Raw genomic sequence first — 13,593 nt, forward strand, 5'->3', positions numbered from 1 at the left:
CCCTGTGTTCATTTCCCAACCGTGCGTGTAAGTGTGTGAGCGTGTGTGTGTGTGTGTGTGAGCGTGTGTGCGTGTGTGTGTGTGTGTGTGTGTTTACAGATTGTAACTACACTCATGGCTGCCCCAGCGAGAGAACATCAGATGTCTCTCCATCTCTCCACCGCTATCTCTCGCTCGGTGCATCTGTCCCTTCGGCCCTCCATCGCGCCTTCCCTCCATGATCCAACCGTGTCTGCTTCGCCACGGCGACAAGAGCCACTTCATCCAAATTGACACACACGTCGAGATGAAAAGAAAGATTGGAAGAGGCCAGGAGGGTGAGAGAGGAAAAGGGGAAAAGATGAGCAAGGAGAAAAAGTAGGGTGAGGTGTGGAGAAACAAGGTGAGACGAGTAAAAAAGACACAGAGGAGAACTGAGGATGAGAGAGGAGAAAACGGGGGAGATGGAGCGGGGAGTGAAGAGGAGATGAAGAGAGAAACAATCGAAGCTTTGCACACACTCATAGACAGTATGGAGGCCAGCGGTCTGTGAAAGTGTTGGAGTCACATCTGAGTGAAAGCTCAGCGGGGCGAAAGAGCAGCAGCGTCGGAAATAAAGAGAAAGAAAGATAGAAAGAAGGTAAAGAAGGAGAGTTTGTTTGTTTTGAATATGAACCTATGAAAAAATGCAAAAAAAGTTCACTTTTTCTGGTGAAAGTTATCGCCAAAGATCTAATTATGTGTGAAAGTGTGATGGAGAGAGAGTTTTTGGCGCGACCTGGTTTCATTTCTTCTTCTTTTATTTCTGACAGTGAATGTGCATCATTGATGTTTTGCTCCCATCTACTACTGTTACATGCCTTCTCTCTTTAAAGCTAACTTTAAAGCAAAAAACAAATAAGGCAAGACATGTTTGAATCTCTATCATATGTAGAAAGTCAATTGGCCTACTAATATTGATATGTCGACATTTTCTGATGGAGGAGGAGAGACCAGGCGATGTGGCAATGGAGACCTGGATGTACAGTAACCATCTTCAGATCTGCATTTCTTCTCGTCTCTTGTGGACATTAGATGACCTTTCTATCAGACAAAGTCAATTGGCCAGTGGACTACACATTTACTGATGCGAAGGAGGAGAGATACAGACAGAAAGAGAGAAAATAAAGAAAAAAACAAAGCTGTTATCACCAAGACCACCAGCGATGGCATGATCGACTGTCCTTACAGTAATGCTCTCGTTTCAGGCATCAGTCTTAAGGTGACCACAAGCCAAAAGTCCAAGATCGAAGCTTTTGTCAGGTGTTAAACTACATTCAGCTCATGCCCAACAGATGTTTTCCTCTGGACAAAACTAGTGTCAACAAGGATGTCCTTCGGGTTCCCGTTCTTGAGCGCAAAGCCAAGCAGTAGACCAAGAGTTTGAGGAGCGGCACAAGCTCAGATTTTAAATTCACTCGGTTTCACAAATAAATGTCGAACTAGAATTAGCACCTTGTGGTTGCATGCCTCCGCCAACCAGTCAGGTTGCAGTTTACATCCATGTCTGTTCAAAATGTCATCACTTGATTCGGGGCGGCTGTAGCTCACAATTAGCTCACATAATTTGCATATACATTCTTGAGTTAACCTGTTTTGTGAGGTCACAGTGACCTTTGACCACCAAATTCTAATCAGGTCATCCTTGAGTCCAGTGGACATTTGTGCCAAATTTGAAGAAATTAGCTCAAGGCGTTCCTGAGATATCACGAGAAGGGGACCTGACTTGAGGTCACAGTGACCTTTGACTACCAAATTCTAATAAGTTCATCTTAAAGTCCAAGTGGATGTCTGTGCCACATGTAATACAATTCCCTCCAGGTGTTCCTGAGATATCGCTTTCATGAGACTGGGATGGATGTGAGGTCACGGTGACCTTTGACCACCAAAATCAAATCAGTTCATCCTTCAGTCCAAGTGGACGTTTGTGCCAAATTTAAAGAAATTCCCTTAAGGCGTTCCTGAGATATCGCGTTCACGAGAATGGAACGGAAAATATGTAGTATGTTTGGACAGAAAAAAATAGACAGAAAGGCACAAAAAAATCTCTAAATTCTAAAATATTTTTTTTTTTAAATGCTTAAATTATTTTGGTTAATACAGATTATTAATCTACATTAACGGGTAACCACAAAATTAAAAACCCACATGATGCTGCAGCTCCTCAGTATGTTAAACATTCGTCTTAACCTGAGAGTGCATGTGGACAAAACAGAGTGGGTAAGAAGAGCATGAGAAAGAGAGTTGACTGGTGCTTTGAAGAGTTCCTGCTGTTGTGCCTGGAGGTGACTTTGCCCTGTGTGTGTGTGTGTGTGTGTGTGTGTGTGTGTGTGTGTGTGTCTGTGTGCGTGTGTGTGTTTGTGTGTGAGATGTGGGGTTTGGTGTCTCAGAGCTGACAAATCAAATGAGGCTATGTCCATCCTCTGCTCTCCTCTCCTTTTCTACATCCCTTCTCTCTCTCTCTCTCTCTGTCTCAGCTGTGCGACATATAATTGACATATTATCAGCCAATGACCTTGTGTCGCCGGCGAATCCCCACCAATTAAAAATTGGACCATTTCCTTGTCAACCCTGCATAATGGAAATTCATACGGTCCTCAATTTAAATGAGGAAGCCACACACACACACACACACACACACACACATGCATGCAAACAAACACCTGCGCACTCACACACAAAAGATAATTGTGTTGTAATAGATGTTCGCCATACATTATGCCAAGCATGTCAAATAAAAAAAAAAAAGCGGAAGGCCTGTAGGAGCCGGGGGTGTACACAGAGAGGTCAGTGTTTCTGTGTGTGTGTGTGTGTGTGTGTGTGTGTGTGTGTGGTTAACCTTGGAGGACAGTAGAAGGGTATCCAACTAACTTCTCGACTCGCTCAATCACAAAGAGACAGAGCGAGGGTGGCTGCAGACCGACGGAGAGAATGAGAAGGATGGAGCGAGACAGACGGCGAGTGACAGAGAGAGAGGAACAGTGACAGAGACGGAGGGTGACGCAGAGAGACAGATTGAAAGAGGTTAAAGATTCAGATAGACGGTGAGAAGAGGGAGAGATGGGAGAAATTAAAAAAGACGAGTGTGGGAGAGTGACGGCGCTAGAGAGAAATCCTCTGTGTGTGTGTGTGAGTGCGTGGGATCGCTTAATCACACGGAGGAAAGAGAGAAGGAATGAAGGATTATTATTATTATTGTATAGGGATTTTGAACAAAAATCAAAGGCAAGCAGGTGGGAAGAAGTGAAGGATTGCAGAATAGAAGGGGGGGGGGAAGAAAAAAGGAGGGGAAGAAGCAAAGAACAAATAATGGGAGGAATGAAGGACTAAGGAAAGGAAAGTAGGACTTAATGAGGGAAGGATAGAAACAATGATGATGGAAAGAAAGAAAGACAGAAGGAAGGAAGAACAAAATCATGAAAGATGGGAAGGAAGGAGGAAAGGACAAAATTATGAAAGGGCAGAAACAATACAGGAGCACTGACTGCTGGTTTGATTATTAGAATCAATTTCAAAGAAGTAGTTCATTAACGTCAAAATCAGTACACAATGAAAAGGACAGAAAGTACAGAAACTCCAAATAGTAGGAATACAGAGACAATAATACATAATATATATATATATATATATTTATATATATATATATATACTGTATAAGTAGAAGGAGTATCAATATAACGACATTACAAGGATATTCCGCTTGTCATGATAACATATCTATGCCTCTTCGCAGGCGATTTGTACGCCGCGTGTACAAAACTACGGTAACGTCTGCAGTTAGGTTTAGGCAACAAAACCACTTAGTTAGGTTTAAGAAAAAAGTCATGGTTGGGCTTAAAATAAGTACGTAAACTAAGTAAAATACGTACGAAAACAATGTCATATAAGTACGGGAAACACATGACAAACGTCACTAACGCAACTTACAAAACAAAACACCAGTCTCCTGGTTAAAAGTTGTGTGTTTGTCGAATCCATCCACCTCCCCACTCGCCAAAAGTGGTCTTTCCCACTTTTTATTCTCCGTCACTAGCTCTGAGCGTAGTATATTTACGCGGATGTGTTTGCAGCGGACTCATATCAGACTACATGGTGTACAAACGGCATGCCAAACCAAGAAAAGCATTTGTATTGCACACTAAATGCCTATTGCACATTATCGTGGCAATCATACTCCTTTTCGTGCGAACGGGCTGAAAATAAAAACACGTTTGTAAGATAAATGCAACAAATTATTGAAATATTGTCAAAGACCAAAAACCACTGGTACCATTCTGATTTATCATATTTTTCTGTTAACATATACTAACATATTTGTAGCTATTGTATGCACAAGCCTCTGTGGCTTTTGTGGTTTGGAGTCAGAATGCAGGCATTACTCTTAATAGTCATATAATGGTTTTGCATCTACATGTTATGCTCCTTATATTAACTGCAAATGTATGACTGCCAGATTACAGCCTACCTACAGAAGCCGTGGGTTACTGTCACCACTGACGTGAGGCTGTGATTGAGAAAAGAAGCATCAGTAATGGTTTTCAGTCCCGGCAGTAGTGCGGACCACTGGTTCCTGTGTATTTATGCAGCTCTGCCGGGGCCACAAAAGATGCATGAAGAAATAAAAGATTTTTATGGGGAATCATGGTCGGGAAACTGTCTTTGTGTCTGATCTATGAGCTCTCGCACAATGTATTCCATATTCTGCCAACCTGTTGCCATTGCACTGAATCTTCAGCTGAAGACAAATTAGCATTTAAATGAGGCAAGTTATTTTCCTTTTAACGCCTGCTCTAAATTACTAACGCAGTAGCTTTGATTGAGATGAGAGGAGGGAAAGACTGGTGGCTTTTTTAGTGTTATTGACCCAGAAAAGGTTGAGTGAACACGCTCGCTCTTTTTCAGCAACACCCCGCCCTGCATCTCAACTCACACAAGTTACACTCGCTCACAGCTGAGAGCTGCTGCTGCTGCTGCTGCTGCTGCTGCTGCTGCTGCTGCTCAGTAGCCTACAACCAGAACCTGCGATGTTTGGCAGCAGACAGCTTGACTGATGCAAGCTGTCTTGCCTAAAGGACCACTCCAATGATTTCCAGCCTTATCTCTTCAGTGGACGAATCACAGAGAGATTCTTTAATGCACCTGTACACTTGGCAGGACTCTCTGCATCTTGTAGGAAGGCTCTGTTCACCTCCCCGAATATTGCACAGGATGATGCAGTCCTGGGCTAATAAGCTGCAAGAAAGCATAATTTTTCCTTTAAGGTTTAATTCATTATGTGGAACAGAGTATAACTAAGAAATAGAGACCAAATTTGAGAACATTTTTAAAAAAAATTCTTTATTTTAAAAGACAGAAGAAGCCAGAAATGTTACATGTGACCCTTTGTCTATAATAAAGACACTTCACACTTGTTTTGTTTGACACCTTTTTTTTACATTGTTTATTAAAGCTGCAGTAAGTAGTACGTTTTTGGCATCATTTGGAAAAAATTCCATAATAACCTTTCAGCATATTGTAATTCAAGTGTTCTGAGAGAAAACTACACTTCTGCACCTCCTCATGGCTCTGTTTTCAGGCTTTAAAAAATCTTTTTTGGCCAATCACAGGTAATTTCAGAGAGAGAGCGTTCCTATTGGCTGCGCTCAGTTGGTGGGCGGTGCTTGGTATTTCCTCAACTGATCTCAACATAGCTGCCGGGTCACAAACTTTCTAATTTTATAGCTAAACAGTACACTACAAAATGTTTCTGAAAACATTTGAGGAGAGAAATAGGCATTACAGTAACAGAGTATGGATTCATATTTGATCAGCGCTGCCTAGTTTGACCGTTTGATTGGAGTTCGCGTGTGATTGACAGCTGCTCAGAGACGGCAGGCTCCAGCTCGGCTCTGACTGGTTGTTTTCCTCCGGTCTGTGAAATCTTGTTGATGCCATTAGGAGCACCGGAGGACATCGGAGGACACGGAGGGACAAGATTACTTGTCTGCATGCACGACTGTCAGGATATAGTGACCGTTTTATAAAAATAACTTTTTTTAATTATATTTCCTCCAATTCTACTCACTGCTGCTCCTTTTATACAATAATTTCCAACATGCATGTAAATGCAGCAAAATTTGGTGGAGAAATTTGGTTGCATGCTCTGCACGCCTACAGTATTTTATGTTGGAGGCCAGTCTAACGCAGAACAACAAACAATACGTTTTTGTTAGTGTTTCATATAGTGTCACTCCACCCATGGATACGGTTTGAGTTATCAGCTGTCACACTGGAGAAGGGATAGAAGTCAGACCTCTACATCCACAGGGTCGGTGCTCCCCTGCTGCTGTGACTAACCTTTGCTCCACCACCTATAAGCTTTAATCAAAGTGCAGCAGCAGTCAGCCACATATAGGGTCTTTTTAGTTGAGTGCAACATACATGCACCGATTTATGACCTTCCAGCTGCTGTGCGGAGCCTTAAAAACTGCAATGCTGATTCTCACTTGAGACTTCCGTTATGTCTGTAGGACTTCTAACTTTTTCTGTTATTTAATTTCTTGGTGTTTTCTGTGATTGCTTCCTCGCTGCTGAGCTCAGCCCTGGCCACTCTCTGGAACCAAGGACGTGCACAAGGCCGGGCTAAAGCTGCCAGAGCAACAGCCCATTTTTGCCCTCTTTGGCTGAGCTGCCCCTCTGGAGGAAAATACAAGTAGCACGTAATTGCTGAAAGTTAGACCAAATGAAATCACAGCATCATCCAAACTTGTGTTACTTTTTGACAAGCATGCCTCCGCGGGACACAGAGATGGAGCAACATAAAGCCGTAAAAAAACAAAAAGGTTAGAGCAACACACACATCCATGTCTGGAACTGTTTATTTGTGAAAATGCAAATTATTCAAATTAAGGGAGCAGGTCAGTGTGGCTCTGCTGACTGGAGAGCAAAAGGTGTCGGGTTAATACTCCGAGACTGGCAATTGAAAATGTGTGGACGGGGACACATTCTTTCTATGTGGGAGGTCATTTGGAAATAGAGTGCTGAGTAGCCTTCTCTCTAACCCTGACTGGAAGGCTGCCTTCTTTCTCACTCTCCATTTCTCTCCTCTGTGCCCCTGACTGCAAAACTCTATAAAGAGTGATGGATGTTGATGGAGACACACGGAGTGGTGATTATGGATCATCGCGGAGTATCGAGGAAGGACGGAGACAGACAGACAGACAGACAGACGGAAACCGAGAAAGAGAGAGACGATTGCAGCCTCAATCAAAAGAACTGAGTCCATCTGTTTTCTGTAGATGGAGCTGTTGCGCCACTGAGTGGTGGAATGTTTAACCATACTGCCACCAAGGTTGTTATAAAAAAATATATGAAATCAGTCAAACTAAAGCATTTTAGTAACAGAAGTTATGATTTTGACATGAAAAACATAGTTACTCAACATTTCCCTCTTCAGCAAGCCCTCATTGAGTTGTTAATGTTGTGCTCAAGGACACTTCAGCAGAGCAGATGTTTGCAAAAACTGTAGCTTTGTCTTGGACAAAGAAATCCACAGTGTCTCTAATTATTATAGCAATCTGAAGTCAAATATTTTGTCATTTAACCATGGTCTTTTGGCCATTGCCATAATGTGAGTGATGCCACACACAGAAATAAATAAGACACAACATAACAATAAGAAAAGAGAAAGTTCAGAAAAAAATATAACAAAACACACAAAATATTAAGTCAGTGGTGAAAGAAATACTCAGATCAAAGAACAAAAGTATTATTAATTGTACCTAAGGTATCAAAAGTAATACTACACAATATGAAGCAGAATGGTGCCTATCAGAGTTATACTATTATATATTATATTGGATAATTACTACTAATGCATGTCGGAAGCATTTAAATGTTGCTGCTTGTTGATATGGAGCTAATTCAAACAACTTTATTCATAGACTGCATATAAGAAGCTGACGTAGTCACTCATTGGTTTGTAGACTGCCATTTTGAAGCATTTTGGCCGTCGCCATCTTGGCTTTTTGCAACCAGAAGTGAAACGAGAGGATAGACCTACGTTGAGTAATTTTTATGCAACCAAAATATTACAATGAACTTTCAGGAACTGAAAACACACTGTGAAAGGGTTAAAGTTGTAAGACGAAAACATAGACAACTCCCAGACTATGTTGTAACAATAATGTTGCAGCGACCTGTCAATCACAGGGTAGCCACGCCTATACCCAAGCATACCCTGCTTTATGGTGTATTTGACTCTAAATGGAACCATAATTTACTAAATGAACATCATGCTGTATTGAAGAAGACATGAAACTAGCAATTGAGACCATAAACTCATGTTTACAATGTTTACTGAGGTAATAAATCAAGTGAGAAGTAGGCTCATTTTCTATCAGACTTCTTTTTGCAACCAGAGGAGTCGCCCCCTGCTGGCTATTAGAAAGAATGCAAGTTTAAGGCACTTCTGCATTGGCTTCACTTCTCAGACCCCGGAGAATACCTGGTACTAATGCAGGGCTGTATAATTTCTAACAACTGTGTAAAAATGTGCTATCTGATCACATGTTTTGTATCTAGAATCTCAATCTGAAACTACAGCTGTCAAACGTAGTAGATTAAAAGGTAAAATATTTCCCTCTGAAATGTAGTAGAAATATAAAGTGGCAGAAAATGGTAATACTAACTATATTAAAGAAATACATCAGCAAAAAGTGATATTAACAGATGGCTTTTTATGAATAAAAGTAGGAAGAGAAGTGATTTAGAAGACATTGAATCTGCTGCTGTAACATTCCCCAGCTGGGTGTTTCAGAGTCGGGAGGCCCTGAGAGCGAGAAGTCGGGTCACCTTTAGTCTCAAACTGGGACTGAGGGACTGTTAGAAGAACCTGCCTGAGGAGCTCCGCCTGCTCGCTGGCTCACTGGGGACCAAAAAATTCTGCAATTTAGCTAATGTATGTGACTCAGGTTTCCTGAGGGAAGGGAACAAGTACATCATATGGGATAGGCTGAAGCCTTTTAATCACATCTGACAAGTGAATGGGCGTGGAATACATCAGGGGAAAGTTCTGCCCTTCTCTTGCTCATATATCTAAAGTGATGCCACTTTTTCTTTGCACTTCTCTTTTCTGGACTGTTCTTGACGCGCTGCTCCGCCCAAAGGCTCAGAGTATTTCATTACTTTGGGAGGTTTGATTTTAATGCAGATCCCTCGTATTCATGCTCTCTTTTTGGTTTGAGTTTCAATAATTACAATAATGGATTAAGCCCTCTAAATAAAAGTCTTGCAAAACACCAAATATTAGACTGTATTATAAACAACATCTAATGACATTGATAAATGGACAGTTGAAGAAGTATTCAGATCCTTTACCGTTTCCAGTAAAAATACTAATACAACAATGTAAAACTACTCCATTAAGTAAAAGTCCTGGGGAGGTAATATGACGATGATAATGTAACATGCCAAAACTATTAAATTGAAAACCTCTTCTAAAAATTCCCACTTCAAAATAAAGTGCATTAACATGTGAACATGTACACTATAGCAGTCTATCCCAAGTCGCAGGAGATTTTATTAGGGTCGCCAAATAAATTTGCAGAATTTATTTACAAGGTATATCTGCAGTATACAGTTTAGCCACATGAGGGAGCCTAACTGTTCGTATTGTTCTGATAATTGTAGCCTACTTATAACACTGAATCTAATATGAAAGGCCAGCGACATTCTGTTTAATTTATGCAAAAATTCGATTGATAGACAACTGTGAATTAGGTCGCGATAGTTTGTCATTTTTAAAAAGTGGGTCCCCAGAAAAAAGTTTGGGAAACACTATACACTAAAGGAACAACAACATGTTGCCCGGGTGTGAGCCTTTACTGTATGTCCAACCCAAATGTTTCTTTAATGCATTAAGGCAATTTGCGATTTTTAGGTTGTAGTGGGCTCGGTTTTAAAACTAGAGTGAAGATACTGGTATCATATGAACTAAAAAACCAAAGGAATCCATTGGTACCAACCATGTCATACTAGCTTGTCGCAAAGGAGGTGAAATAATGCTTCAAACTTACCCTAAATTTTGCCGAGGAAAAACGGTCTTGGCCATTTTCAAAGGGGTCCCTTGACCTCTGACCTCAAGATATGTGAATGAAAATGGGTTCTATGGGTACCCACGAGTCTCCCCTTTACAGACCAGCCCACTTTATAATAATCACATGCTGTTTGGGGCAAGTCATAGTCAAGTCAGCACACTGACAGCTGTTGTTGCCTGTTGGGTTTGAGTTTGCCATGTTATGATTTGAGCATATCATATCTTATATTAAATATTTTAATCAATTGACAGCCCTAGTTTCAAGGCATGAAAAACAGCAAAAAGATACAGATAAAGGTTTCATCAACTTCAGCTGCCGATATACTCAAAGACCAAACAAGACAGACAAATAAAGCAGGACAGCAAAAACAACCAAACAAGGAAAAAATGACCATCGGACAAATTATTCAAGGTTAGTTATATCATTTATGGATAATCATACAAAATGTCTAAGAATTTTGTGGCATTTTTATTTGCAATTGCATCCTCGCCTTTAGTTTTTAGAGTATTTTCAGCTGATGTACAGTCCATTTCATCATTGGACGACGCCCAAAAGGGTCGTAGGCCATCTGACAGACAGGAAGCGAGAGATGAGGAGTCATCTGTGCACAGGGAGTGGAGTAGTTGATAGAGCGCACATCTCTCTCAGTGATACATCAAAGACAGGTGGGGTCACGGCTGATATATAGGAGGCCTAATAATATCCACCAGCAGATTTATGAAATGATGTTCAGTCGGGAAATTTGCCCACAGAGCACTTTCGGGGATGATGGCGCTGAATTCACAGCTAATGTATATTCGCAGAGACGTTGAGGTTACAGGAGTTCTTGGACAAATTATTGGAGCATGTTGAGCAGACACTTCAACCCGTAGGCCAACGGCAGTGGGTCAAGGAGTGAGGCTGTAATACATGTGAGATAAGAAAACACCGAGCTACAAGGTCTCCATAAAGATTGAGGTCAGTGACACTGGTCTGGACCCACAGAGGCAGGTAGAGCTCGACCTTCTTCAGCACAGGAGGAGTGATTCAAGTAGGTTAGGATGTATTTTAGGGACAAACAGTGTCTGGTTAAATGTCACTGATTAAATGTCACCGTGACTGTAAGAATATTTCATAGGTAGAGCAACGACATAAAAAAAAGAAAAATCACTTATGCACTTTTATATCTGTTATCTGCCTGAAGGTTATGTGGGAGAAATTGGTATTAGCTGTTAAATCATTTCACCCTCAGGCAACGTCAAACCTCCATGAGTCTATTGACAAGGTTCTCGCTGTTTAACACACAGGTAGAAGATGTCATTTAAAAAGAATTTCCATAACCTGTGTTTTTAATCAATATTAATTCAGGGAAGGATTCCCTACATCATCAAGAGGGAAGACAGTTATTTCTGCATGATAATAAGCCCACTGAAATACTGTGAAGGAGTCATTATACCAGTGGCTCCCAACCTTTTTCCTTAAGGGACCCCTTTTCTATCATTGAGTATACTGACAACCCCTGACAGAGTGACATTTTATGGATATTTCATATCATATTCGATGCATAACAGTAACAGTACAGAACAACTGATAAACTGTACAATTAACACAATTAGTGAACGCAATAACTGCAGGAAGTTTGTGTAAAACGAACGATTTGGATGAATTTTGAGCAGGTTATTTCCTGTGAATATTGCATTAGAGATGTGTTTCACTATTATTTTTAGGAACTTTTAATTTCATTTTTTATTTTTGAACAATCATTCATACTTAATATGTTTCTTTTTTGTTGACAAATTCAGTGTTTTCTTCTCCGTGACGCTCGGCCAATGTTCTATCAGCTCTTTAGTTGTTTTAACTGCATTCTTCTCTATTGCAGGATGAGGCTGTTTAGCAGAGAAGGACGTCTCTGTGAATATAACTTGTGTTCAGGTTTTCACTGTGCCCGTTAGATCAAGAGGGCCTCGTGACCCTGCCATGAAGCTTTGGCGACCCCTAGTGGGTGTTGGGACCCAAGGTTGGGAACCAGTGCATTATGTTTAGTCATGACAACTGCCACTCTGATTTATGTACAATGTGCATTGTACATGGTTATTGGAGAGTAGCCTCCTAATAGATGCTAATCTAATATGGAGAGTAACAATAATGAGTAATTTTTTCTGACATTTCCTTTTGTGACTTTTTTTCCAGACATTTTTTAAAACTTTTTTTCTGACATTTTTTTAAAAAACATTTTTTTCAGACAATTTTTTTTATTACTTTTTTTCAGACAATTTTTTTTAAAAACTTTTTTTCCGAAATTTTTCCGAAATTTTCTTTTTTTAAAATTTTTTTCCAGACATTTTCCGACATTTTTTAAAACTGTTTTTCTGACGTTTTTTTAAAAAAACTTTTTTCAGAAATCTTTTTTTGGACTTTTTTAAAAACTGTTTTTTCGGACATTTAAAAAAAAAAAAATGTCAGACAATTTTTTAAAAACCTTTTTTTTTCAGACATTTCTTTTTTTAGACTTTTTTTTTTTTTACTTTTTTTAAATTCCGACATTATTTCTGATATTTTTTTTAAACTTTTTTTCAGACAATTTTTTTAAAAACTTTTTTTCAGACATTTTTCTGACATTTTCTTTTTTTTTATTTTTTCTGAAATTTTCTTTTTGACTTTTTTTCCAGAAATTTTTCTGACATTTTTTAAAACTTTTTTTCTGACAATTTTTTTGACATTTTTTACAGACATTTTTCTGACATTTTTTAAAACTCTTAATAAATATATATGCCTTAAAGTTATGTGGGAAAATTCAGCAGCCTGCCTCAGCCAGGCAACACGATACGTGCCTGAGCTGATTCCCACAGCAGCACCAGGATAGGTGGCCAGCCGTGATCGTATAGTGGTTAGTACTCTGCGTTGTGGTCGCAGCAACCCCGGTTCGAATCCGGGTCACGGCAGCCTTCTTTTGAAAAGAGACTTAAAGGCACACATACAAACAATTTTTTTAAAAACATTTTTCAGACAATTTTTTTAAAAACATTTTTTTCAGACAATTTCTTTTTTTGAATTTTTTTCTGACATTTTTCTTTTTTACTTTTTGTCCTGATATTTTTTGACATTTTTTTTTTATTTTTTTCTGAAATTTTTTTTTTTAAACTTGTCAGGCATTTTTCTGGACATTTTTTTTATAAAAAAAATTTCAGTCAATTTTTTAAAAAATATTTTTTCAGACAATCTTTTTTTAAAAACTTTTTTTCAGACAATTCTTTTTTTTTTTTTTTTTTTTTTTTTAAATTCCGACATTTTTTTTAAAATATTTTTTCAGACAATTTTTTTTTAAAACTTTTTTTCAGACATTTTTCTGACATTTTCTTTTTTTTTATTTTTTCTGAAATTTTCTTTTTGACTTTTTTTCCAGAAATTTTTCTGACATTTTTTAAAACTTTTTTTCTGACATTTTGTTTTTGTGACTTTTTTTACAGACATTTTTCTGACATTTTTTAAAACTCTTAATAAATATATATGCCTTAAGGTT

The 13,593-nt window shown here is 39.2% G+C and overlaps 1 non-coding gene across 1 annotated transcript; it reads left to right on the forward strand.

The window, feature by feature from the left end:
* The first annotated feature begins 12,943 nt into the window (after positions 1-12,943).
* Positions 12,944-13,015, forward strand: trnah-gug. Its single transcript has one exon. It is a non-coding gene; the product is annotated as a tRNA-His (tRNA).
* The last annotated feature ends 578 nt before the right edge of the window (positions 13,016-13,593 follow it).

This window comes from Sebastes umbrosus, chromosome 15, assembly GCF_015220745.1.
Source record: "Sebastes umbrosus isolate fSebUmb1 chromosome 15, fSebUmb1.pri, whole genome shotgun sequence".
Classification (NCBI taxonomy): domain Eukaryota; kingdom Metazoa; phylum Chordata; class Actinopteri; order Perciformes; family Sebastidae; genus Sebastes; species Sebastes umbrosus.